At 50.8% G+C, this 14676-nt stretch overlaps 2 long non-coding RNA genes across 5 annotated transcripts in view; one reads left to right on the forward strand and one right to left on the reverse strand.

Moving 5' to 3' along the window:
• LOC142051434 (uncharacterized) overlaps positions 1 to 14379 on the forward strand; it is a 140546-nt gene extending 126167 nt beyond the window's left edge. Inside the window, exons 3-4 of one of the 2 annotated variants that reach the window (XR_012658466.1) lie at positions 9522 to 9654; positions 14229 to 14379. This is a non-coding gene — a long non-coding RNA (uncharacterized LOC142051434). Of the gene's footprint in view, positions 1 to 9521; positions 9655 to 13147; positions 13317 to 14228 lie in introns of those variants that run through there. The other variant, XR_012658467.1, reaches the window with a different exon arrangement.
• The window catches only part of LOC142051435 (uncharacterized), a 175215-nt gene that overhangs the window by 131560 nt on the left and 28979 nt on the right, over positions 1 to 14676 (reverse strand). The gene's annotated exons all lie outside the window — the stretch shown is intronic.

Below are 14676 nucleotides of genomic sequence, written 5' to 3' on the forward strand. Positions count from 1 at the left end.
GAAGCGTTAGTTACTTGGTGGTCAGAGAAGGGACACCATTGCCTGACACTGCTCGGGTCACATTGTCTAAGGAAAGAGGACAAAGAGTGGGAAGAAGCCAAAGAAGAAGAAATGGAAGAAAAACTATGCTGTGTTGAGAAAAACAGCATCCGCTTTGTTGAACTGCAGGGAAAGATCACAATTATAGAGCTTTCTGAATTACTATTAATGACTGGTTCAGTGACATTTTCCCCAGAAATACAGCCCCCAACAGCCCCGATCCCGTATCTGATGCAGACCACAGATTTCATTTCCCTTTACATGAAAAAACCCAAACCCAAGACACATCAGCGTTTGACACTAGAGCCACTTTACCCAGCTGCCTCCTATGGTTATTCTCCAACACGACTATTCCTGCATGCAGGAGCTGCAGTCCCTCTCCAACATGGCAAAGCTAGCAAAAGCTCCTCAGGTCACTCCTGAAAGTGTGCTCTGTTGCACACTGCTTGGCGTACCTGGACAGACGGGCGCAGGCACCGAGTGTCTCAGGGCAGAGCACACACGCAGCCGTCCTGACAGAGGCAGAGCCCAGCGAAGACAACGTTCCCAGTGCTCCCACAGCGCTGGCCCCTCGCAGCACCGGTTCCAGAGTCACGGAGTCACAAGGGAGAGAAAGGCCTTCCGGAATCCCTGGGGGCAGCTGGTCCAGCCCCTGCGCAGGCAGGGTCACCCAGAGCAGGCTGCCCAGGGCCAGGGCCCGGCGGCTGCTGAACCCCCAGTGCTCAAACACACCCCTTGCAAACAGGCGCCCGACGAGGGGAACTGCGGAAACGTTGGCAGCCCACGCGACAGGCCCAGGGGTTTGGGGACTCGCTCCGACCAACTGAAGTATCCTCTCCTCCACACCAGTAAAACACCACCACACCAGCAGGGGCTTGTCACCATTCTTCCTCCAAAGCTCTGTCCGACGGCTCACTAGGCAGAAGACACAAAGTTAAGGGAAGCCTGATTAAGTTCGTTTCACTGCCTTAAACCAGCAAACCCCAGGCATGTGGAAGCAGGAAAACGAGCTGAAGCAGGCAGGGAATGAGGAGCCGCCCTCAGCAGAGCAGGACACGGCACCGTGTGCCCAAACACAGGTGACAGCTGCCAGCCAAGGCTGACACAGCCACCCTGACTGACGGGCCTAAGGCGGCACTTGAACCACCGCGCTCAGCCCCACACCCCAGACGGGGGGTCAGCGGTGCCGACAGGATTAAGTCCTGACTGACTCCCGACAACAGACGCTGACGCTGACTGGCGCCAGCCAGCTGAGTCCGGGCAGGTGATGCTGGCCGACTGACGCTAGCCGACTCACTCTGGCCAACTGACGCACGGCTCGGGTCCTCCTTCTGCCCTCGCACCTGGGCATCACCCCTGATGGAGCTGGGCGGGCAGAGGGGTCCCTGGCGCTGCCACTCATACCTGTCGGGCAGAGCTCGGGAAGCTGGAGAGGCCCCTGACTAGTAGAGGCGCTACTTAGCGACACGGAGCCGCTGCTTAACAGCAGCTGAAACATCAGTGTGCCCTCAGCACTATGCCAGCGACGCTGAAGGACATTAACTCTATCCCAGCTACAACCGGCACAGCTCTGAAGTTTTTAACCACCTCTCCCGTGGAGAAGAGTGTGGATGAAATGCCCAGCTCCCCGTTGGCTGCAGACCACAGGAAGGCACCAGAGATGGCTCTATAATTTTGTGTGAGGGAAAGGGCTGCGGACAAACCAAACGCGTTTGATATCTAATACTGTAATCACCTGCGCAGTTAGGCTCTCTTCTCAAACTCCTCCTTCCACCTGTCAAGAGGATTTAACTACATATGTAAAAAGGGAAAAAAGCTTCCTGCCTTTTTTCCCTTTAAGTGAGACAAGTCCTTTCCTATTCAGGCTCTGCTTAAGTCTTAAATAGAACTGGTGACAAAGTAATTCCCTGATCTCCTCTTTCTGCTTTCAGAAGATCAGATGTGATGTTTTGAAGTAACAACCATGGGAGCTGCACTTACATCCGTCACAGGAACTGCTTCCACAGCAGGCACTAACAGCGGCATCGGACATTGTATCTTCACAAATGAGACACAACAACTCATCTGGACTAGGATCACCAGAGCAGGATGAGGAGGACGAAGAGGGCGATGGCTCCTCTGGCAAAAAGGGAGGCTTTTCCTTCTTTCCTCGCACAGAAGCTTCCCTGGAGGGGGAGAGGGCCTGGTGGGAGAGAAAAGTTTAAAGATGGGTCAAAGAAAACTCTTCCAAGCTTTGGATTTTATCAAAGGAAGAGAACAGGTGGAATTCTTCTCACTCCACATTCGCCTTCTAAAACATAGGCCTTCAGATTAAACTACTCTTCTAGAGCCACACCACCAGAAGAGGGAGGGGGGAACAATTTTCCTGCTGCAGAACTCTCCCTTTCCTTTGATCAAGCAAGAAATTAGCTCAGACCAGAAAAATAACTTTTTGACAGCGAGAAATCAGGTGAAATGAATCCCACCTCTCCTTTGCCAGACGGCAAACGTACATTGCAGGCGCAGCACCAAGTTAGTCTCCGATCAAGTTAGTCTCTGAGTGATTACATTTTAGAAAGGGAAGGAGCCTGTGTTACAGCTTCTCCAGAAGGAGATCCATGGCAGCAAAACAGAAGTGCTACCAAGTGCAGTTTAAAACAGCCGCTCCTCTCAGCACACAGGAGTGTTTTCTTAATTTACAGCAACAGGAAAAGTTCTGTCTCTTCCACACACGGGAGTTCATAGAAGTCAGAGGGGGAGGACATCTCAGTCCAGCGGCAATTTCTTACGTTTTGCAAGGAGCCTTTGCAACATCAAACAGAACCAAAACGACCTCTCAAAGAGAACAACTCCGCTACAAACACCACCAAAATGCTTTGCAGAAATACACGTTCTTAGCACAGCACAGGTTTAACCAGCTTCCAGGGGCATGAACACGGGGACCACCCTACTGCGACGTTAGACAGTGTCACAGATTTTAAGATTAAGACGCAGTGACAGTGCTTCCTCCCCCGTAACTGCAGGCGCTGGCCAGTTCGGTTGCATTGCCACTCACACTTGTGCGCGTGGTTTCTCTTGTTCACTGCTCAGTCAGTCCAATTCATTCCATACTTACGCAGGAAGAGCTGGCATCGCATATTTCCCACTGCTTGTCAGCACGGCACCCTTTGGGTTGGGATCTTTCACCTCCACCATGGAACTCCACGGAATTCCTGTGCTCTTTCGATCTCTGGGAACAGGCTCAGAAGTTTTGTCCTGCTAAGAAAAGAGGTGCAGACTTATCTCGTCTGAAGAACCACGTTTAAAATGACATTTCCATGAGTATTTGAAGCAGCAAAAGCCTCTCATCCTCTCATTTTACCCAGCATAAGTGTTGCTCAACTAAAATACTCCTTTGCCTCAGTGAATAGAGCCGGGATGTTCCAAAGGCTTGGGCAGGGTTTTGAACTCACTCGACATTCTTTGGCTTAGCTTCAGGTTCCCTAAGGGCGAAACACCCCTCAGCTCACCATCCACTCAGAGAAGGGGCACAAACCCGCTCCTCCTCCAAAGCGCAGTGCAGTGAGAGCTTAATTCCCTGCTCTGGATCCGTCCCTGGGGAAACTCCTATTCGCCACCTGGGTACGAAGGTTGGATTCATGCCTCACGCACACACCTTCAGTGAGTAACGTTCAAGGGCATGAATACTCAGCCAGAGGCTTGGGCAATTAAAACACGCAACTATTCAATAGGTGGGGTCAGCAGCAACAGCTTGGTTTTATACGAAATACTAAAAACTGTGAACCGTCATTAAAGGACTTGAAAACTGAAAAAATTTCCAGCAATATTGAAATACATAAAAATATGCAAGCAAGCTCTCAGAGAGCGATTGATGGACTTATTTAACGTCTATGACCTGGAAAAAAGAGCGTTTCACGTTTATAACTCCAGGTGTCCCTTGAATCCTGAAGGGCTTTGCAACACTGCCTTAGAACCTCTCGATTTCAGTTTTACTGAAATAAACTCAGCAGTGTTTCTTGAGAGCTCAGGCTCAAGTGCAGCTTTACCACAAGGAAAAAGGGTAACTGTCCTCTTTCTCCTTTTCCAGCCTATTGAATTATATCATGCCCCCAGCCCCAGGTAAGCTTACGCTAGGAAAACATTATCAGAGAGACACGTGACTCACTGCTTATCGTCTCCTCAGTTGTTCAAAAGCGCAGAATCAAATCTCACAGTCGGCACGGAGGGACGGACCCCGCGGAAGGACGGACCCCGTGGAGGGACGGACCCCGTGGAAGGACGGACCGCACGGAGGGACGGACCCCGTGGAAGGACGGACCCCGCGGAAGGACGGACCGCCCCAGACCCGCGACGGTAGGTATTACAACACTCTGGTGTCGCTCTCGTTTTGTCTCTCCCCCCTTTCTCCCTTTTTTCTCTCTTTCTCTGCTTTTCTCTCGCGTCTCCATCGCTGGCCAAATGAAGGGACTTGGCACTTGGATTCCGTTTTGAGTCTTAGTTCTGTTCCCGAGAATGTAGAAGGAACGTGGCCACGGCAACACGTTGGAGTCAGTCAGAAGTTAAGCCCAGCCGCCCCCAACCTCCCAGAATTCCCTGAGGTCGGTTGGAAAGCAAGGGGGTTTAACCTCTGCCAAATTGTTCAGCCCGACAGTGGATCGTGACAGACTGGTAGGAGTGTTACCGAAAAACGCGGTAAAATCAGAAACAACTCTTTAACAGCAATTTAGTATTAAAGAGCAGGCATTCTTTATTCACAGCGCCGGATGCACGCGGGATCGCTGCTCCTAATGTGCGTACCTTACGCACCTTTCCCGTACAATTTATAGATCAAAAATTTACATATTCATAGATATTCATTATTGTCCTTTCTACCGATTGGTACAAACTTGCTCGTTCCATATGTAAATTACTGCGCAGACTCAGTTATCCTCTTTGTTGTTCTCTTTTGAGTAGGTGGTATTACTTGGGTCGGTGGTGGTCCGTGAGTCGGTGGTCGCGATCTCCCCCTGTCGGAATTACCTTTTACCTACTTGGCTCTTAATCTTGGCAGTCCTGGCCAGTTTTCTCAGTCCACTACACGAAACCACATTTTGTCATCCTTTCCTGACAGAAGCACATTGTCTATTGTTTCATTCACATTAATGATTGCCGAGGGACTAAAATGCAGATCAAAGAATACACTGATTGGTATACTCCATGTCCCCAGACTTAACGCCCAGTTGGATAAGGCTGTACAAGAAGTATAGCAACGTCTATGGTTGGTTAATTCGATCGCTCTGGTTACAGGAGCAGCAACAAAGAGGCGGCTTTAGCAGTTTTTCTCCAGCAGGTATGCCCTGCTGCAAGGTCTGGCCTATCGGCCCAAGGACTGGACTAGAAGCAAATAAAGAGGAAGCCATCAGCTGCTTCCGTTTGCAAGAAATACCAAGTCAACAATTGCTAAGTTCTTCCTGTTCATATCTCAGGGTCCTTTAGAGAGCTTGACATCTCCGCATGATTCCCGCGAGGCTTCGGCTACCACGCGGGCTGTGCCCCACAGCCTCGCAGTTAAATTCCCCTTCCTGCGCTGCAGCTGCTTTGTGCAGTGGCCATAAGCTGCTCTGTTCCTCCTGCGTTTTGCTGGCGAGACGGCTGTACGAGGGCGATGCTGGCGGCACACACCGGCTACGGGGCTGCTCCAGTCCTCCTCTACACCCTTCCCTGTTCCCTCTTGCTCCTTCTAGCAAGAGGTTGTAAAAGTAGCAAGTCACTTGAGCAACTCTTCTCTAGCATGCAAGTCCTGTCAAACCAGTAACATGATACACCTTAAAGTCTCTGTTCCTTTATGGATTATAGAGCTGAGACAGAACACCAGCAACACCACCATCACCACCCCCAGCCACGGCAAAAAAGATGACATTTCTTTACAGCCAGCCACCAGATGAGCCGGTAACAGGAGTGTGTGCCACTGGGTCGCTGAGGCCAGCAGGGACTGGGGTCCATTTCTGAGCAACGCTGTCCTGTATAGAACCGAACCGGTTCCTGCTTTTCAAAAGCTTTCAATATTAGACATGAATGAACTGGTCAGTAAGATACCTAAAACAGAGGTTTTCAAAAAAGAGGATTTCAAAAACATTATTTTAGCAAATGGATTCATGAGCAGAGGGACCACAGAGACCTTTCACGCTTCTACAAAAGCAGGTCTTATATAAAAATCACAAGCAAAACAAGCTGAAATTAAAATGGAAAAAAAAAAGAAATAAGAGAAAGAAAATGGATTGGGGGGCAGTGAAGACAAAGTATTGTCTAATCCTTTTGTTATTTAGCTGTATAATTATTGATTGTGCTGACAGGTCGCTGACAGGTTTTGGGGGGTGTGCCTGGGTCTGCTGGTTGCTGCCAATTTTGGGGGAAACTTGAGGATTTGGGGGTGTTGCTGTGTCAGGTGCATGCTGCTAGGTCTGGTGGGAGCAGCCAGGTGTGGGGTGCGTCTGGATTTAGGGTTTGTTCCTGGACTGGGGCAATGCTACCAGGTCTAAGGGTTATTTTGGGTTTGGCGGCTGCCGCTGGGTTGACGGCAGCCTCTGTTCCAGTGGACACAAACCCTGTCCCTGCAGCAGCGCCAGCAGTGCGTCTCGTAAGGCGCTGGGCACTGCTGTGGTCACGCTGCGCTCTCTGGCTGGTTGTTTCAGCAGGTCGGCTGCACGGCTGGCCTCCCTTGAGAGGCGCTGGGGTGCCACCCTCAGGTGGATTTCACTTGCTGTGTTTGAGGTGAAACTGTGTCCCTCATGTTCAGAGTGCTTTCAGATAGCTTAGGAGAGCTCCAAAGGACACGGCTGTCTACGTGAGTGGTTTCTCCAGAGTGGGGGGCTGGGTGCTGCACAGCGTTTCTAAGCCGGGGGTGAGTATGGGTCAAAGAGTCCAGCGGCCTCTGGCCTCCTCCTGGCTCGCAGAAGCAGCAAGCTCCTTGGAGCTGTATTGCGCTTCTGTCCAATATACTGTTCGAAAGGAAGGTTCTGGGGCATGATGGAACTCGGGGAGCCACAGGGAAGAGGAGGTGGCACAGCGCACTGTCCTAGCCCTTCTGGCTTTCAATCCCCGTGGGCATTTGTGACCCTCAGGTTACCCCCCTCCCCCTGGGAACATCTGCTCCTTCTCTGGGTGGCAGCCTAGACTCGCTGAGTAGGCAAGCGTGGCGTGCTACCTAGGTGCAGCTTCTTGTCTGCTCCTTGCGCTCGTCTTCCTTTGACTGCGTAGCTGAAATAAACCCGTGCTTCACCGACTGAAGTTAAGTCTTCCCACAGTGTGTGAGGCGCTCTGGTTTCTCCACCCCGGTGTTTCTCTTGGGCCTGAAGTAGGAACCTGAGGAGCAGGGAAGGCTCCTGGGACAGTTCACTTTCCGGGCAGTGCTGAATCGCAGTCAGGCCTTGCAGCTGAAGGTACGGGGACAGAGAGGGAGGAGAACTGTAGGAGAGGAGGAGAAATGCGCTTGGCTGGGGAGAAGCTTCCCTGCCAAAGGGCTATAGGCAGCCCTGTCCTTGAGCATGTGCCACGCTGGCCTTTCTTCTGCTTTAACTTCCGAACAGCGTGTGCCTGGAGGGCTGTTCTTTTTCTCTTTCCTTTTGGGTTTAAGCTTCAGTGCCTACAACCACCGCAGCTGAAGCTAAAACCACCTTGAGTGTCTGGACTGCAAGTGGCTACAAGTGGCCACATCCCATAGAACGCACTACTCCTGGCCTGCTGGTGAAAGACTCGAAATCCTGGCCTTTCTGAGGCCTCTGTTGCTGCTGGTAGCGAGTAGTGACAGGGAGGCCATTCTGCTTCAGTGCCTTTCTAGAGAAGGCAATGAGACATTATACTAACAGCACTGGGTCTTGTGACTGTGGAAGCAGGCTAGAAGACCTTGCCAAACTGTTTGCTGAAGCTTCTGGGAGCTGCTTCTTCCTTTACTCTTCTTGCAGCCAAATGAGGTAGAACAGGATCACACTGTCTTGACCACGAGAGGTGCAAGGACCTCGCAGGGCAGCCGGAAGGAAGGTGTTGACCGAGGCCGTCACCGCGGCACTGCTCTGTCCTTAGTCAAATGCTAGAGAGGAAAAGGCAGCTCCGAAGAGGGGGGACGGTTCTGGGCCGGTGGGTTATGGGTAGCCGTAGTCGTTGGCTATGTCCATGCTGGCCTCCTTCTGCACACAAACGTGCAGCTGCCCGGTGACACCTGCAGGGCCGCCCGCTCCCGCTCCTCCTGGGCCAGCGCCTTCACACGCTCCCGCTGGGGCCGCTGCTCGGGTGTGATGGGCACCGACTGCTCCTGCTCCTCCAGCGGGGTGGGTGCAGCCGTGAGCCCCCCCCAGGGCCCGAAGGACAGCGGGGAGTCGTTGGGAGGTTGTGGCGGCATGTGCAGCTGCTGCGGCAGCCCCTCCCGTGGGGTTTGGCCTCTGTGGGCGACAAGCACAGCCCGCTCGGCTGCTGGGGTTTGGCGGCAGACCTGGTGCGTGCCTTGCTGCTCGATGGTGCCGCCGGTGCCGTGTCCTTCTTGCCGTCAGCGGGGGCTTGAGGCATCCAGTGCTGCGCTGGGTCTTAGGGCTGCCATCAAGGAATTGGGTTCCGGGTTGGGTGGTTGGGGCATCAGCCCCACCACCTTCACTGTGTGCCCCAGCAGGTGGAAACTGTGGCTGGAGTTGAGCAAGGGCACCCTCAGGATGATGCGGAGCGTCCTCAGCACCGGGTGGGGATGCTGCTCCTGGGGACTCTGGTTCCAGGCTGCGGTGGGGATGCCGGCAGCGGCACAGGGTCAAGGCGGTGGGATCAGAGGTGGCACCCAGTGGGCCTAGGACTGGCCCCATCAGGGCGGGCAGAGGGGACTCCCGTGTCTCACTGGAGCGGTGAGCGCGTCTGCCCTGCCTTGCCCCTGCACCCACTGCTCCGCGGCTTCCTCCCGGGCCGGGGCCTCCTGGGGCCTCCCTGGGGTGCTGCAGGGGCGTGCGGCCCAGTGCTGCCGGGAGCTGCGGGGCCCGGCTGGGCCCTGACACTGCTATGCTGGCACCTGGCAATGCTGTGTGTTCCCTGGAACGTATCGCAGCCCCCGGGCAGCGGGGGGCCGTAGCTTCCAGCATGGGTCTGTGGGACTGGAGCAGTTGGGGGTCACAAGGCTGGGGTGGGGCGTGGGGTGGGAGTCCCAGAGCAGCAGTTCAAGGCCTCCGTGCTGTGGTGTCTGGGTGGGCCGCTGCATTAAACCTTTCTTCTCCGCCCCATGAAGAGCCTTTGCCTTCTGGCTTCCTCTCGGGTCCTACGTCGCTTGGCAGGCACGTTGGTGGTATTGGATGCTCTGCGCTTGCTGCTTCCCACCCGCAGCCCGCTGCCACCTGCACTGCCCTGTCGCCGTCCAGCTTTCCCTTGGCCTGCTTGCCGCCCGCTTCTCCCCATTGGGGCCCCTCTTGGCAGGACACAACGCCCGGCGGCAGCAGCAGGTGGGTCAGACCCATCCGAGGCTGCCTCCGCAGCGCCGTCTCCGCCAGCTTGTGCAGACGGAACAGCCCATAAGTTGAATACCGGCGATCCTTTGGCCTCCTTGCAAAATGCACCCCAGTGACAACAGGGAGCTTTACATCAACAGCAACGTGTCACAGGACAGGAACACAGAGGAGTGAGCATCACAAGGTATCCTTTTCTTTATACATTGTTTTTTCCCCACAGAGGTGGGCAAAAATGACCCAACCCCTGAGCCCCAAGGTTTCCTCCTCTCCCATATCAAGCATTTGCTCTGTGGCTTTGTGCCTTAAAAGAGGGGCTTGTACCCTGAAAGTGAAGGTTTGGAACTGAAAACTGAGGCTTTGAGGGTGAAAAGAGGGATTTGAGCCCTGGAAGTGAGGATTTGGGTGTTAAGAATGAGGCTTTGAGCTTTAAAACAAGGGTTTGGACCCTGAAAGTGAGGTTTGCAGTCCTAACTATAAGGCTTTGAGACTAAAAGAGGGGTTTGGGTGCTATAAAGAGAGTCTTTGGGACCTTAAAATGAGGCTTTGAGCATGAAAAGAAGGGTTTGAATAATCAAAGGGAGGGTTTGGAATTTAAAAATGAGATTTAGTCCATGAAAATGAGGAGTTTGGACCCTAACAGTGAGACTTTGGGACCTCTGAATGAGGCTTTGTGCCTTAAAAGTGGGGTTTGCACCTTGAAAGTGAAGGTTTGGAACATAAAACTGAGAGCTAAAAGAGGGATTTGAACCCTGAAAGTGCAGCTTTGGCTGCTAAAAATAAGGCTTTGAGCTTAAAAAGCGGGATTTGGACCCTGAAAGTGAGGTTTGCGGTCCTAACTATAAGGCTTTGCTGTTACAGGTGAAGTTTTTGGTGCTTTAAAGGGGGGGTTTGGGACCTAAAAGTGAAGGTTTGGAATTTAAAAATGAGGCTTTGAACCTTAAGGGAGGGGTTTGTACCCTGAAAGTGAAGGTTTGGAACCTAAAACTGAGGCTTTTAGCCTTAAAAGAGGGGTTTGAACCCTGAAACTCACAGTTTGGAGCAAAAAATGTGAGTGTTTGGGACCTAAAAAGGAGGCAATGAGTATTAAAATAGGGGTTTGGACACTGAACGTGAGTCTTTGGGTGTTACAAATGAGGCTTTGACTGTTAAATGAGGGCTTTGGTTCCTAGAAGTGAGGGTTTCGGTGTTAACAATGAGGCTTTGAGCCATAATAAAGGGGTTTGGACCCTGAAAGGGAGGGTTTGGGACGTAAAAATGATGCTTTGAGCCTTAAACGACAGATTTAGACCCTAAACGTGAGGCTTTGCAACATACAAATGAGGCTTTGACAGTAAAAAAGACAGGTTTGGACCCTGACAGTGAGGGTTTGGAACTGAAAACTGAGGCTTTGAGAGTTAAAAGAGGGATTTGAACCCTGAAAGTGAGGATTTGAGTGTTAAGAATGAGGCTTTGAGCCTTAAAACAGGGGTTTGGACTCTGAAACTCACGGTTTGGAACGAAAAAATGACTGTTTGAGCATTAGAAGACCCGATTCGATGCTAGAAGTGAGGGTTTGGGACCTAAAAATGAGGGTTTGTCCCTTAAAAGTAGGTGTTTGGACCCTAAAACTGAAGATCTGGAATTTAAAACTGAGGCTTTGTTCCTTAACAGAGGGGTTTGGACCCTGAAAGTGAGGGTTTCGTACCTGAAGATGAGGCTTTTAGCCTTAAACGAGGGATTTGGACTCTAAAACGTGAGGCTTTGGAAAGAAAAAATGATGGTTTGTGCCTTAAAGGACCAGAGTTGATGCTAAAAGTGAGGGTTTGGGACCGAAAGAGGAGGCACTGAGCATTAAAAGAGGGGTTTCGATGATGAAAGTGTGGCTTTGGGTGTTAAAACTGAGGCTTTGAGTGTAAAAATGGGGCTTTGGACCCTGAAAGTGAGGGTTTGGCTCTTACAAATGAGGCTTTGAGCTTTAAAACAGGGGTTTAAACCCTAAAAGTGAGGTTTGCGGTCCTAACTATAAAGCTTTGAGGTTAAAAGAGGGGTCTGGGTGCTATAAAGTGAGTGTTTGGGACCTGAAAATGAGGCTTTGAGCATTAAAAGAAGGGTTTGGACAATGAAAGGGAGAGTTTGGTATTTAAAAATGAGGGTTACTCCATGAAATGGAGGGGTTTGGATCCCCAAAGTGAGGGTTTGGGATCTAAAACTGAGGCTTTGAGCCTAAAAGACAGGATTGGACCCTAACAGTGAAGGTTTGGGACCCCTGAATGAGCCTTGTGTTTTAAAAGTGGGGTTTGGACCCTGAAAGTGAAGGTTTGGAACTGAAAACTGAGGCTTTGAGAGTCAAGAGAGTGATTTGAGCCCTGAGAGTGAGGGTTTGGCTGTTAAAAATGATGGTTTGTCCCTAAAAAGGAGGGGTTTGGACCCTGAAAGTGAGGTTTTGGGTGTTAAAAATGAGGCTTTGAGCCTTAAAAGAGGGGTTGCGACCTTGAAAGTGAGGGTTTGGGACTGAAAGCTGAGGCTTTGAGTGTTGAAAGACAGGCTTGGGACATAAAACCCTCCCTTTTAGCATCGAATCCAGCATATTAATGCTCAAACCTTCATTTTTTAGTTCCAAACCGTGCATTTTAGAGTCCAAAGCCCTTGTTTAAGGCTCAAAGCCTCATTTTTATGTGCCACACCCTCATTTTCAGGGTCCAAACCCCTCTAGTAAGGAATAAAGCCTCATTTTTAGGTGCCAAACCCTCACTTTTCAGGTCCAAACCTGTCTTTTTTAGGGTCAAACCCTCATTCTTAGGTCCCAAGCCCTCACTTTTAGGGTTCAAACCCCAGTTTTAAAGCTCAAAGCCTCAGTTTTACCACCCAAAGCCTCACTTGCAGGGTCCAAACCGCTGTTTTAAAGCTCACAGCCTCAGTTTTACCACCCAAGGCCTCATTTTTAGGGTCAAAACCCCTCTTTTAATGCTCAGTGCCTACTTTTAAAGCCCCAAACCCTCACTTTTAGCATCCAAACCCTCACTTTCAGGTGCCAAAACCTCATTTTTAATGATCAAAACCCTCCTTTCACCTGCAAAGCCTCAGTTTTAGGTCCCAAACCCACACTTTTAGGGTCCAAACCTGTCTTTTAGGTTCAAAGCCTCAGCTTTAGGTCTCACAGCCTCACCTTCAGGGTCCAAACCCCTCTTTTAATGCTCAGTACCTCCTTTTTAGGCCCCAAACCGTGCCCTTTTAGCATCAAATCCAGTCTCTTAATGCTCAAACCATCATTTTCTCATTACAAACCATGCGTTTTAGAGTCCAAAGCCCTTGTTTAAGCTCAAAGCCTCATTTTTAACAGCCAAACCCTCACTTTCACAGTCCAAACCTGTCTTTTAAGTTCAAAGCCTCAGTTTTAGGTCCCAAACCCTCACTTTCAGGTGCCAAACCCCTCTTCTAATGCTGAAATCCTTATTTTAAGTCCCAAACCCTCATTTTTGGTGTTCCAAACCCCTTGTTTAAGGCTAAAAGCTTCCCCTTTTAGGTGCCAAACCCTCACTTTCAGGGTCCAAACCGCTCTATTAAAGAATAAAACCTCATTTTTAGGTGCCAAAGACTCACTTTAAAGCACCCAAACCCCTTTTTAACAGGAAAGCATCATTTTTAACACCCAAACCCTCACGTTCAGCTTCTAAACCCCTCTTCCTCTTCCTCCCCAGCACGCTGGGCACGCGACGTCCTGAAAGCGCGGCGCGGTGTGGGCCAGCTGCAGGGGCCCTGCTTTTATAGGTCCCGAGCAACAGCGAGGTGGCTCTTGGCAGCAGGAGCCCATTGTGGTGTTGATTGTGCCTGTGGGCGACGCGTGTGGCCAAATATGGGGGGTTTGGGCGCGGGGCGGCGGTGGCCTCAGAGATGGCCAGATGTGGGAGAAGGAGGAGGGTGGTGGGGCTGAGGGCTGAGTAATACCCATGTGTCGTAGGGTAGAGCATTTGACCAAGTGCTGTATTTGGAAAGACAGTATTTCAGTCAATGCTTGCTTAGCAAATGGTGGTCTCAGAGGTTCCACACAATCCTGCTGGAGTTTCTGTAGGTCTCAAAGTAGTTTGCTGACTCTGTAGGAATTTGTGATCCTAAACGCCTTGCCCACGTGCATGCCATGTCCGCCGGGTTGTTTTGCTGTTGGCTGCACTTGGTGAAGGAAGGGAGGCATATTTCACCCATCAGTCCCTGAGGAGGTGAGAGGAGGAGCTGGCAGGAGCTGACGTGGTTTGAGAGAAGAGTGTGACTCAGTAAGAAGTTCTCATGGCTACTCCCGAGGGATGGGCTTTCACTCTAGCGGTGTGTGCCTATAGATAATGCCTCGCAAGAGAGCTTTGGCTGCTGGAAGGCCGTGACTCCTCTAACTTCATCAGTTCTGTGATCAAGTCATGGAACAAAGCGCTTTGCATGCCTATGTATGGCATTATTTCAGATCTCCCTTTCTAGCTAAATACGTAGGTTTGTGAAGAAACCGGGATGGTGCAGGGAATTCTGCAAAACACTTTTAGAACCAATAATGTGAGGGAAATGCTCAGTTTTGAAAATGTGCAAAGCTTTTACAGCCAAACTTACCCGTTACGGTTTGACACTCAGTTCTCTTGCTTGTCAGCTGTAGTTTCTCTTTGCCATCAGATTAAGTGCCTGGGAGAGATACAGTACAATATGCAGGTTCTAGTAGACATAGACATTCTTTCCTACTGAGGTGTAATGTCTGCTTTTCTCTCAGAATGACTCTTCTCTCTCCTGTGATTTTTTCCGCAGCGTTTGGCATCCTGTGTTGAAAAGTACAGTTTGGATCTGACGGGCGGAGCCTTTCCCTTGAGAGGGCAGGGCAGCAAGGCCAAACTACTCAGCTGTCAGGCTATAGAAACCTTTCCCAACTGCATTGACAGAGAAGGCAGCGTTGATGAAGGTTTGTTCCTGATGTCCCTGTTTGGTTTTTCTAAACTAAATGGTTTTGGCATCCAAGCAATGAATGCTGTTCCATACCCACAGCCTGAAAGTCTTAAGTCTCTGTATAAACTAACTTCTTGGGCTTATTTCAAAGGAAAAACTGGGTGCTGAAATTCTGTGGGACTTGTTAAAATAAACCCTATTTTTCCCTTCAATGCTTGCTGACATGCTGTAGCGATGTATGGTGGGGTCACCTCTATAACGCCTGTCAGTCATTTTATTGCTCCTGCTCTCGTCTTTGAACAGTAAGATCATC

Source organism: Phalacrocorax aristotelis, unplaced genomic scaffold (genome assembly GCF_949628215.1).
Source record: "Phalacrocorax aristotelis unplaced genomic scaffold, bGulAri2.1 scaffold_34, whole genome shotgun sequence".
In the NCBI taxonomy this organism is placed as follows: domain Eukaryota; kingdom Metazoa; phylum Chordata; class Aves; order Suliformes; family Phalacrocoracidae; genus Phalacrocorax; species Phalacrocorax aristotelis.